The following is a 9,757-nucleotide window of genomic DNA, read 5'->3' as shown; positions in this document are numbered from 1 at the left end:
AGTGCTGAGAGAAAGACTCCCATACAACCCGCCCGCCGGTCCCCCTCTCTCAGGCAGCCCACACTCGCCAGCCCTCAAAATCCACTCGCAAAATGCGAGTGGAATTTTTGAGGGCTGCCTAATATATTCGCTATTGTCACACTGATCCTCCTCCTGACCAATCAGGAAGCAGGCCTTGAGACGATGGCCATCAATGATTGACTGAAAGGACAGGTGATCCTATTGGACACCTAGGAGGAGATGCATGCTGGAAGCCGCTGAGATGCAGAGGAGGAGGAGATGCGATGGAAGCTGGCGCCCGCCCATGACCCAGATGAAGTAAGTGCTGGATGAGTCCAGGGGCTGGATGACAATGAAAACATACCACCAGCCGCCACTGAGTAACGTTACACAGTTCCGTATCGCAAAAAAATCGCCTGGTCATGAAGGGGGGTAAATCTTCTGGAGGTGAAGTGGTTAAAGCAAATAAACTGTAAGATTTGGTGTCTTTTGTTGTGATGCCCCTGGAATATGCTTGGCTGATTTCCAGTTCCAGTGGGCTGTCAGTAAATGAACCTGTAATGTGGATCAGGAAGGTCTGACTTGTCTAGCAGTCAATCACTAAGTAGACAGCAGATGCCTGCTACAGCATGACATAAGCGGCTACCTACAACGTGGAAGTGTCATTTGATGCCATGTAAACAGACAGCCTATGTGCCCTGAGCAGTCACAAGCCCTCCTGGCACTTGTCGGGCCATCGATCTCCTGCCAGCGCTATAATACCCGCTATAATACCCATCCCATAGAGGGGACAGGTAACCCTCTCCACCTCCTGCCTGCAGATAACAGGTTAACTTTTCAAGTCACTGCAGCAAAGAACTGCATATAGCTCCGCCCCTTATGAAGCAACCAATCCCGACACATCCGCAGCCGCCGAGCCCCGCCCAGCCTCTGCAAATCAGAGGTGAGCAGTCATGTGGCGGGCGGGGCTTTCCATGGACGGGGGCGGGCTTGCCTGGCATGACGTAGGACTAGGAAGGTTTCAGTTCATGTCGGAGGGGCCCGGGCTGTCAGCTGCGAGTGACCCCATTATCACCTTGATGACGTCAGTCAGGTACGTCCCGCAGGAATGTGGGCGGGAGGTTGTGTGGGTGACCCGGGGAGGAAGTCGGGGACGTCCTGGGATGAAAGTGTGGAGTTGTGACAGCGCGATGTCCCTGAAATAGTGTGTGCTTAGTAATGGTGCGGGGACAGGAGGGACCTGAGATCAGGAGGGACCTGACATCCCGGGCTGCCTGCTATTCTAAGGAATGCCTATGCCTAGTTCTCCATGGGCTGATCACCCCGCATAGTACTAGGTGTATAGAGATCATATGATCTTAGTGTGCTGCCCCACTTATTACCCGCTCACTACTTGCCCCACTTATTACCCGCTCACTACTTGCCCCACTTATTACCCGCTCATTACATGCCCAACTTATTACTTGCGTGTTGCATGCCCCGCTTGTTACATGCCCGCTCGTTACATGCCCCACTTCTTGCCTGCTCGTTACATGCCCCACTTCTTGCCCGCTCGTTACATGCCCCACTTCTTACCCGCTCGTTACATGCCCCACTTCTTACCCACTTATCACCCGCTCGTTGCATGCCCCACTTCTTACCCACTTATCACCCGCTCGTTGCATGCCCCACTTCTTACCCACTTATCACCCGCTCGTTACATGCCCCACTTCTTACCCACTTATCACCCGCTCGTTACATGCCCCGCTCGTTACATGCCCCACTTATCACCCGCTCGTTACATGCCCCACTCATCCTATATTATGGCAGTAGGTGGAGGATAAACTTCTCCTTGGATTCAGCAAATTCCTTCCCAATAGTGAGGCCACTTATGGACAGGAAAATCTGTTCCTCCTATACACACTGCAGAGCCCTCCCTGTAATGCAGGCTATTATGCTTACATTTCTATCGCTTTCTTTAGGATTTGGATTGGCAAATCTACAGGGGGGTGTCCTGTCTTCCAAGTAGTATCGTCTACCCATCGGTTCCACTTTGTATCTCAGTGGACTCCAAAGTGTGGATCTGAGCCAGATGTAGCCCTTTGCTTGCTTTTATCCGACCCTTGGGGCAATAATTCATTGGGACGTTATCCCCCCGCTGACACCAACAATGGGACGTTATTCCCCCCCCCCCCCTGACACCAACAATGGGACGTTATTCCCCCCCCCTCCGCTGACACCAACAATGGGACGTTATTCCCCCCCCTCCGCTGACACCAACAATGGGACGTTATTCCCCCCCCTCCGCTGACACCAACAATGGGACGTTATTCCCCCCCCTCCGCTGACACCAACAATGGGACGTTATTCCCCCCCTCCGCTGACACCAACAATGGGACGTTATCCCCCTCCGCTGACACCAACAATGGGACGTTATCCCCCTCCGCTGACACCAACAATGGGACATTATCCCCCTCCGCTGACACCAACAATGGGACGTTATTTCCCCCCCCCCCCCCCCGCTGACACCAACAATGGGACGTTATTCCCCCCCCGCCCGCTGACACCAACAATGGGACGTTATCCCCCCTCCGCTGACACCAACAATGGGACGTTATCCCCCCTCCGCTGACACCAACAATGGGACGTTATCCCCCCTCCGCTGACACCAACAATGGGACGTTATCCCCCTCCGCTGACACCAACAATGCAACATTATTTCCCCCACCCCTCTTAGCGGCACTCGTGTAGCCAGGCACGTCCGCCTCTCTCCTCCTTGCTGATGCACCCCCTGATATTCTCAGCCCTGCCCGCTGCTGCCTTGAGCGAATAGAGAGGCGAGAAGCAGATGTGAGCATCGAGCTGCACCTGCAGTATAAGGTAGCGGCTATGGCTATTACAATACTCAGTGTACTTTAATTTTTGTGATGACAACAAGTGCTCCATCATAAGTATTTCTGGGGGGGAGGAGGAGAGATAGTGCCCCATTGCTTTTCTGGGAAGGGGGGGGATAGTGCCCCATTGGTGTTCCTGGGGGGGGGATAATGCTCCATCTTTGGTGTTCCCGGGAGGAATAGTGCCCCATAATTTTCATTATTACTTTAAATAAATGCAAAATTTTTTTTTTTTTTCTTTTTATGATTTTATCTGATTAATCGAAACAATAATCGGCCAACTAATCAATTATGAAAATAATCGTTGGTTGCGTTCACGTATGATAAAAATGTTATAGCATGCACCTTCAGGTTTTGTCTTTCAAAAAGTCTGAATTGGCTGTCGAAAGCACTACACTAACAATCAGATAATCAGCCAGTCGCTCATCCTACCAAATTCTACTTCCAATTTTCTTACTGTGTGTACGGGTCCAATGACACCAACAATGTGACACAGTTCCTCCGAAAGGCACCAACAATAGGGCACAATTCCTATCCCTGACACCTAAGATGGGCTATTGGTTACTCCCACAACATTTCCTACTTCCAATGGGCACAGTGCAGCCCCCCTAAAGTCTGAAGGACATTAAACTGGCCCTTAGTTTAGAAAATTTGGAGACCCCTGGTGTAGCTCATCCTTGTCCTTCTTGCAGGCAGGGCCAGATTTAGACTTTGGGGCTGTCCAGGGCAGGTTCGGTGGGCACCCCATTCATAGGAATTAAAATATACAGCCAATCAACACATCAGAAGTCAGATTGTTGCATGTTATTGGAACTGATGGGTTTTACATACCTAGAAAGGGGACCTGAGTTGTATAGCTGACGTGAATGCATACACGCGTGATTCTGGTGTATGGTGGCCAATTGGCTTCTAACTTCAGCTTGTTCAATTAAGCTTTGACAATAAAACCTGGAAGCTGATTGGTTTCTATGCAGAGCTGCACCAGATTTAGCACTCTCCACTTTTTGTAAATAATCCTCTATTGTTTTTTTTTTTTTTTTTTTTATATAAGACAAGTTATATAGCTATGTAGCTACTGTAGCTCTTCGCCCATCGTTAGTGGGTGCATGGGATTAGGGAGTCTGCATTTGTATTCTGTGTTTTACTGTAATACTTTTTAAAACTTCCCTAAGCTTTTTATTTTTTTTGTAAGTGAAACTTCAGCTTTTTTTTTTATTTACTCTTTTTTTTGTGTTTGTGTGTGTTGCACTTGCATGCATTATGCTAAAATTAAAAATAAATAAACAACAAAAAAAAAAATGTAGGGCATGTTCTACTTTTCTTTTTCAGCAGAGGGTAGTATACATGCATGCAACACTGGTGTGATCTGCTCTCATTTCAACACGGTACTTTTACAATACATATGCACCGGCATGAGTTCATCAATACATGCCAGCATATCTGGTGTGAAATGACACTTTGTGCCCATTGACATAGAAACATATTCCGTATGCGTTTCCTGTGCCATGTTTTAAATGCACTGGGTGTGCAATCTGCATCAGGTGTCAATGTATTCCTGACCCCCAAACAGTGTGTTTACCTGCACCGGATTGCATGGTACTGCAGTACCATACAGTCGAGAGTGTGTGTGTGTGTGTGTATATGTATATGTGTGTGTGTTTTTTTGTTTTTTTTTGTCCTTTATTATGATTAGTCTCCTAGCATATTTGTTTAATCTAGTTTTTCTGCCCCACCCCATGAGCCATATTTAGATCCAATAAGGCCATTCGATGAAATGGTCTGGTTCCAGCAGAAAAATAGAGGTCAGCACAATCGGACTTTGTAGCAATTTGGATCCACCTTTTTTGTATGTATTTAGAAGGTGGAATTACAGACCTACAAGCAGAAGGGGTTGGAAGCTCTACCAAAGATAATGGTTACTCTTCACAGCCTTATCACCCTTTGCTGGCTCTTCTTTATCTCTTTTTCCAATCGCATGTTTTCTCGTAAATATTCTCACATTTTTCTGATTATCCTAGTAGCCTTGCTGTGCTGTCTTGTTATCAGTGCCATACTTGGTGACACTATTTATTTTGAGAATAAATAAAACTGCAGTTTGTTTGGGCCCGGTCCAATGGTTACGGAGCAGTCTCTGAGCTATTCAAACTGAACGTCTGTATTAGACATGAGATGAAAGCAGAGGTATATAATGCATACTGCTTTAATGTATACTTTTTGATCCTCTGTATTGGAGTGTAGTTTTAGTCCCTCACCTAATTTATGATAAGGAGGGCTTGTCCCCTCTTTTAGACATGACTGCAAATTAAGAGGAGTACAGGAGATAGTTGGTTGTTTGTTTGTTTTTGTTTTGTTTTTATTCAGTTAAAGTGGCTGTAAACCTCAGACATGGAATTTGAACAAAGCATATCTCTCTATAATGTGTACTTGTCTCAGTTAGGAGCACTGAGTGTCATTTCTGTCTGCTGCTTTGTTCCTTTGCTGTAAGCATAAATCACTTCTGACAAGTTTTCCTGACACCAAGAGAGAGAAGGTGACAGGGGAGGGACCTACAACTGATTGACAGCCTCAGCTCTGTCCTGTGTGCTGTGTGAAGGGGGTGTGTCTCTTCCCTCCAAATCGGCTCTCAGACCTCGCCTCAATGAGCTCTGCAGAGTATAACGTCAGCTCTCCCTCCCCTTTTTTTTTTTTCTAACAGCTCAGTTAAGCTTTATAGATTCTGGACTTTGAATAGATGTAGAGAAGAGAAGACCACTTATGTAGGAGGATTTGTTTAGTCTGTGTATCACCTGAGGCCAGTCACTTCACTGGGTATGTGTGAGGGTTTACAACTTCTTTAAGGGATTGCATTAGTGTAGACATAAAATGCACATGCTTGCATGCATTTCTTAACTTGTGTTGCTTTGCATTTTTTTTATTTTTTACCATCCCCCCCACCCTTTTTACTCTTACTCGTTTATGTATTGCAACCAGTGTTAATTTTGGCAGCACATTTCGATTTAGTTTTAGTCTTAGGACTAAAAAGGCATTCTAGTTTTTAGTCTTCTGCAATTGTTTTAGTCGTATTTAGTCGACTAAATCTCCAGTAAATTTTAGTAGAATAAAGCTCATTTTAGTCGTCTGAAATTGAATGGGTGTAATTAAATTGTAATGCATTAGTTAACATTTCTCTATAATTTCCAAACTTATTATATACTGCGGGAGTGAAAAATCTCATCTGTTATTATTTAAGATATTGATGTATGAACATGCCCTAAAGGCCAGTGTTAATTTTGAAGTCAAATTTCTATTTAGTTTTAGTCTTTTGACTAAAATGCCATATTCATTTTAGTCATCTCAATTCTTTTTGTCGACTAAAATGGTATTTATTTAGTAGACTAAAATGTTTTAGTCGCCGAAATTAAAGCGGGGTTCCACCCTAAAGTGGAACTTCCGCTCATCGGAACCCCCCTTCCGGTGTCACAATTGGCACCTTTCAGGGGGGAGGGGGGTGCAGATACCTGTCAAAGACAGGTATTTACACCCACTTCTGGGCATAGCCTCCCACGGGAGTCTATGCCTCTTCCTGTCCCTGCGCGCTGTCTGCTGGGACACACACGAGTCCCAGAGACAGCGCGGAAAATTCCTATTGCGCAGTAGGGAACCGGGAAGTGAAGCCGCAATGCTTCACTTCCTGATTCCATCACCTAGAATGGTGGCGGCAGCAGCCGAGAGCCGAGCGATTGATCGGCCTCGGCTGCCGACATCGCTGGATCCTGGGACAGGTGAGTGTCCATTTATTAAAAGTCAACAGCTGCAGTATTTGTAGCTGCTGGCTTTTAATATTTTTTTTTTCACAGTGAAATCACTCTTTAACACTGATTGCGACCTGTTTTTTTTTTTTTTTTTTCTTGGCACACTCAAATGTAACGCTCTAGTGTGAACTGAAACTATTTTAAATTTAAAGTGGCTGTAAACCCCCACATATACCCAGTGAAGTGACTAGCCTCAGGGGATGCGCAGAGAGAAACCAATCCTCCTACATAAGTTGTACCTGTCTATCTGCAGTCTTTTCTTCTCCGTAACCTTAAACTGCATAGAGAGTTCTTTACTGTCAGAGGGGTAAGGATGTGGAATTCTCTTCCACAAGCAGTGGTATCAACAGGAAGCGTTTATGGTTTCAAAAAACTATTAGATGGGCATCTTAACGATCACAACATACAGGGATATGCAATTTACTACTGACATAAACACATGCGCACTCACACACTACAAGTTGCACTGGTGTTTTTTTTTTTTTTTTTTTTTTCAACCTTACCGACTATGTACATCTGTTCAAAGTCCAGAATTTATACAGCTTGTCTGAGGTGCCAGAAAAAGTGGGCGGACAACTGAACACTCTGCAAGGCTCAGCGGGGAGATCTGAGAGCTAATTGAAGGGAAAAGACACACCCCCCCCTTCAAACAGCACACAAGAACAGATCTGAGGCTGTCAATCAGCTGGAGCTCCCTCCCCTGTCACCCTTTTTTTTTCTCTTGGTGTCTGGAAAACTTGTCAGAAGTGATTCATTCTGATAGCAAGGGAACAAAGCAGCAGACAGAAATTACACTTGGGCTATGTTTTCACTATTGCATCCCCAACGTTTTTATTTTTATTTTTTCCCCGCGACTTGAAGCAATGCCTGTGTATTCTTGAGGTCTATGGACCGCAAGTCGCATCAAAGTGGGACCAAAGTAGTGCAGGGACTACTTTGAAGTCGCTGCATCTTGAAGTTGCACAGATATGAATGGTACTCATTGGAAATCATGGGGTACGACTTGTAATGTGACTTTTCAGTCCCAAATCACATGAAAAGTGGCACTAGTGGAAACCTAGCCTTAGTGCTCTTAATTGAGACAAGTACACACTATAAAGGTATATGCTTTGGTTGTATTTTTATGTCTGAGGTTTACAACCACTTTAAGGCTAATGTGCCTTGTCCTTGCAAAGAGATTGATCTGGACAATGCAGCTGGTGTGAACAAGCCCTCAAGAGACACAAAAAAGCTTATTTATTTTATTTTTTTTAAAGTGGTTGTAAACCCTTACAAACCACTTTGACCTACAGGTAAGCCTAGATTAAGGCTTACCTGTAGGTCCAAGAAATATCTCCTAAACCTATACGGTTTAGGAGATATTTACCTGAAGACAGCCACCGCTGTCTACGGCGCATGCGCCGTAGATAGCGGCGCGCAGGTGCACTGGGTAAGCCGCAGATCGCGGCGATATGCCGCGAGTGTCGACTCCCATGCGCGGGAGTGACGTCATCGCTGCTCCGGTGAATCACAGCGCCGGAGCAGTGAGACCCACCAAGAAGATGGATGCTCGAAACTACAGGGGACAGCAGTGACTCCACTGGCTCCTGTGTCAGGTAAGTGACACATAATGGACTACTATGCGATGCAAGCTTGCTATAGTGTGCGAACTGTATAAAAATTCTACCGAAGCCAGCAGCAGCCACACTTGGGACACGTTTCATTAGTGGTAATATATGTTTAAAGTCCAAAAATTGTTTATGTCCAGAGTTCAGCTTTAAAAGACTTGATGCCAAGCACATAAAAATGATTAAATGAACTACTGCCCCCCCCCCCCCCCCCATCTGATGACGAATCTATTGCTCGTTTTTTTTTTACTAGGGGATGGGCAAGCAAAGTGTTCTGGTCCTCCACTCTCCAGCACTCCTACAAGTAGCCACATCCACATCCAGTCCTTATTGACAAAGCCACTGATCCTACATTGATTACAGTGCAGACATGAGGTTGTCAGCATTACTGGCGACAAGACCAGTTAAAATCTGACAAGAGGAGTGGCCCTTTGAACTGCAGCCAATTCCTGCTGAACTGGCCAAAATGTGAGCCATGGGTTGCCCTGCAAACCCCACCAGCTTGATGAAAGTAATAATAAAAAAATAAAAATAAATCTGAGCCAGGTGGTAACATAAGTCTGAGGGAAGCAGGAATGTAGTAATTCTTGGACATATTGGTTCTACTGTATGCAGATCTGAAGCTGTCATACTTGGTGATTGTCAAGGCTAGTTTATTATTTTAAGAGGAACAAAAAAAGTCATACTTGCCTGCTCTGTGCAATGGCTATGCACAGAACAGCCCAGATCCTTCTCTTCTGGGATCCCCCACTATCACTCCTGGCTCCTCCCCTACACCAAGTCCCCCATACAAAACCACTTACTATGGGGGCACGTGTGCATGCTCACTCCTGAAACCTGTGTTCCTCAATGGAGTTTGAGAAAAAGATTTTACAGCAAATGCAAAGTCGTAATTTCTGTATCCATTGAGGGACAGAGGAATGTAGTAAATCTTAGACCTATGGGCCATCCAAATGCAATCCAGTTAAGGGGCAACAGCAACTGAGAAATCCAACAAATGTTAAGATCTTCTTAGAGAATATCTAAAGGAATTATGCCTGAACTGAAAAATGGGAAGCAAATATAAAAATTGCTACTAGCAAGGAAAGGTGCCAAAAAAGAAGCTGGTGTTCCAGAGCATGGCAGGTAGCAATACTAAATGGATTGCTATTCTGAAAAAAATGAGGGACAACCAAGCAACCACCATAAGGAAAAAACATATGGTGGGGGGGGACTTAGACCAGGGATATGCAATTAGCGGACCTCCAGCTACCAGTCCCATCATGCCTCTGGGTGTCATGCTTGTGGCTGTCAGTCTTGCTATGCCTGATGGGACTTGTAGTTCTGCTACAGCTGGAGGTCCGCTAATTGCATATCCCTGATTTAGACCAACAGCAAAAGTGATCAACAAAACCAGAATGATTGTAAGGTAAAGGTCAAAACCTAGGATACTAAACTCGTGACCTCCAATGAAAGGAATGTTGGACAAAGTATGTCCCAACCAAAG

This window comes from Lithobates pipiens, unplaced genomic scaffold (genome assembly GCF_037356315.1).
Source record: "Lithobates pipiens isolate NorthernLeopardFrog02 unplaced genomic scaffold, aLitPip1_a1.2 Scaffold_16, whole genome shotgun sequence".
Lineage (NCBI taxonomy): Eukaryota > Metazoa > Chordata > Amphibia > Anura > Ranidae > Lithobates > Lithobates pipiens.
This window is presented reverse-complemented; position numbering follows the sequence as displayed.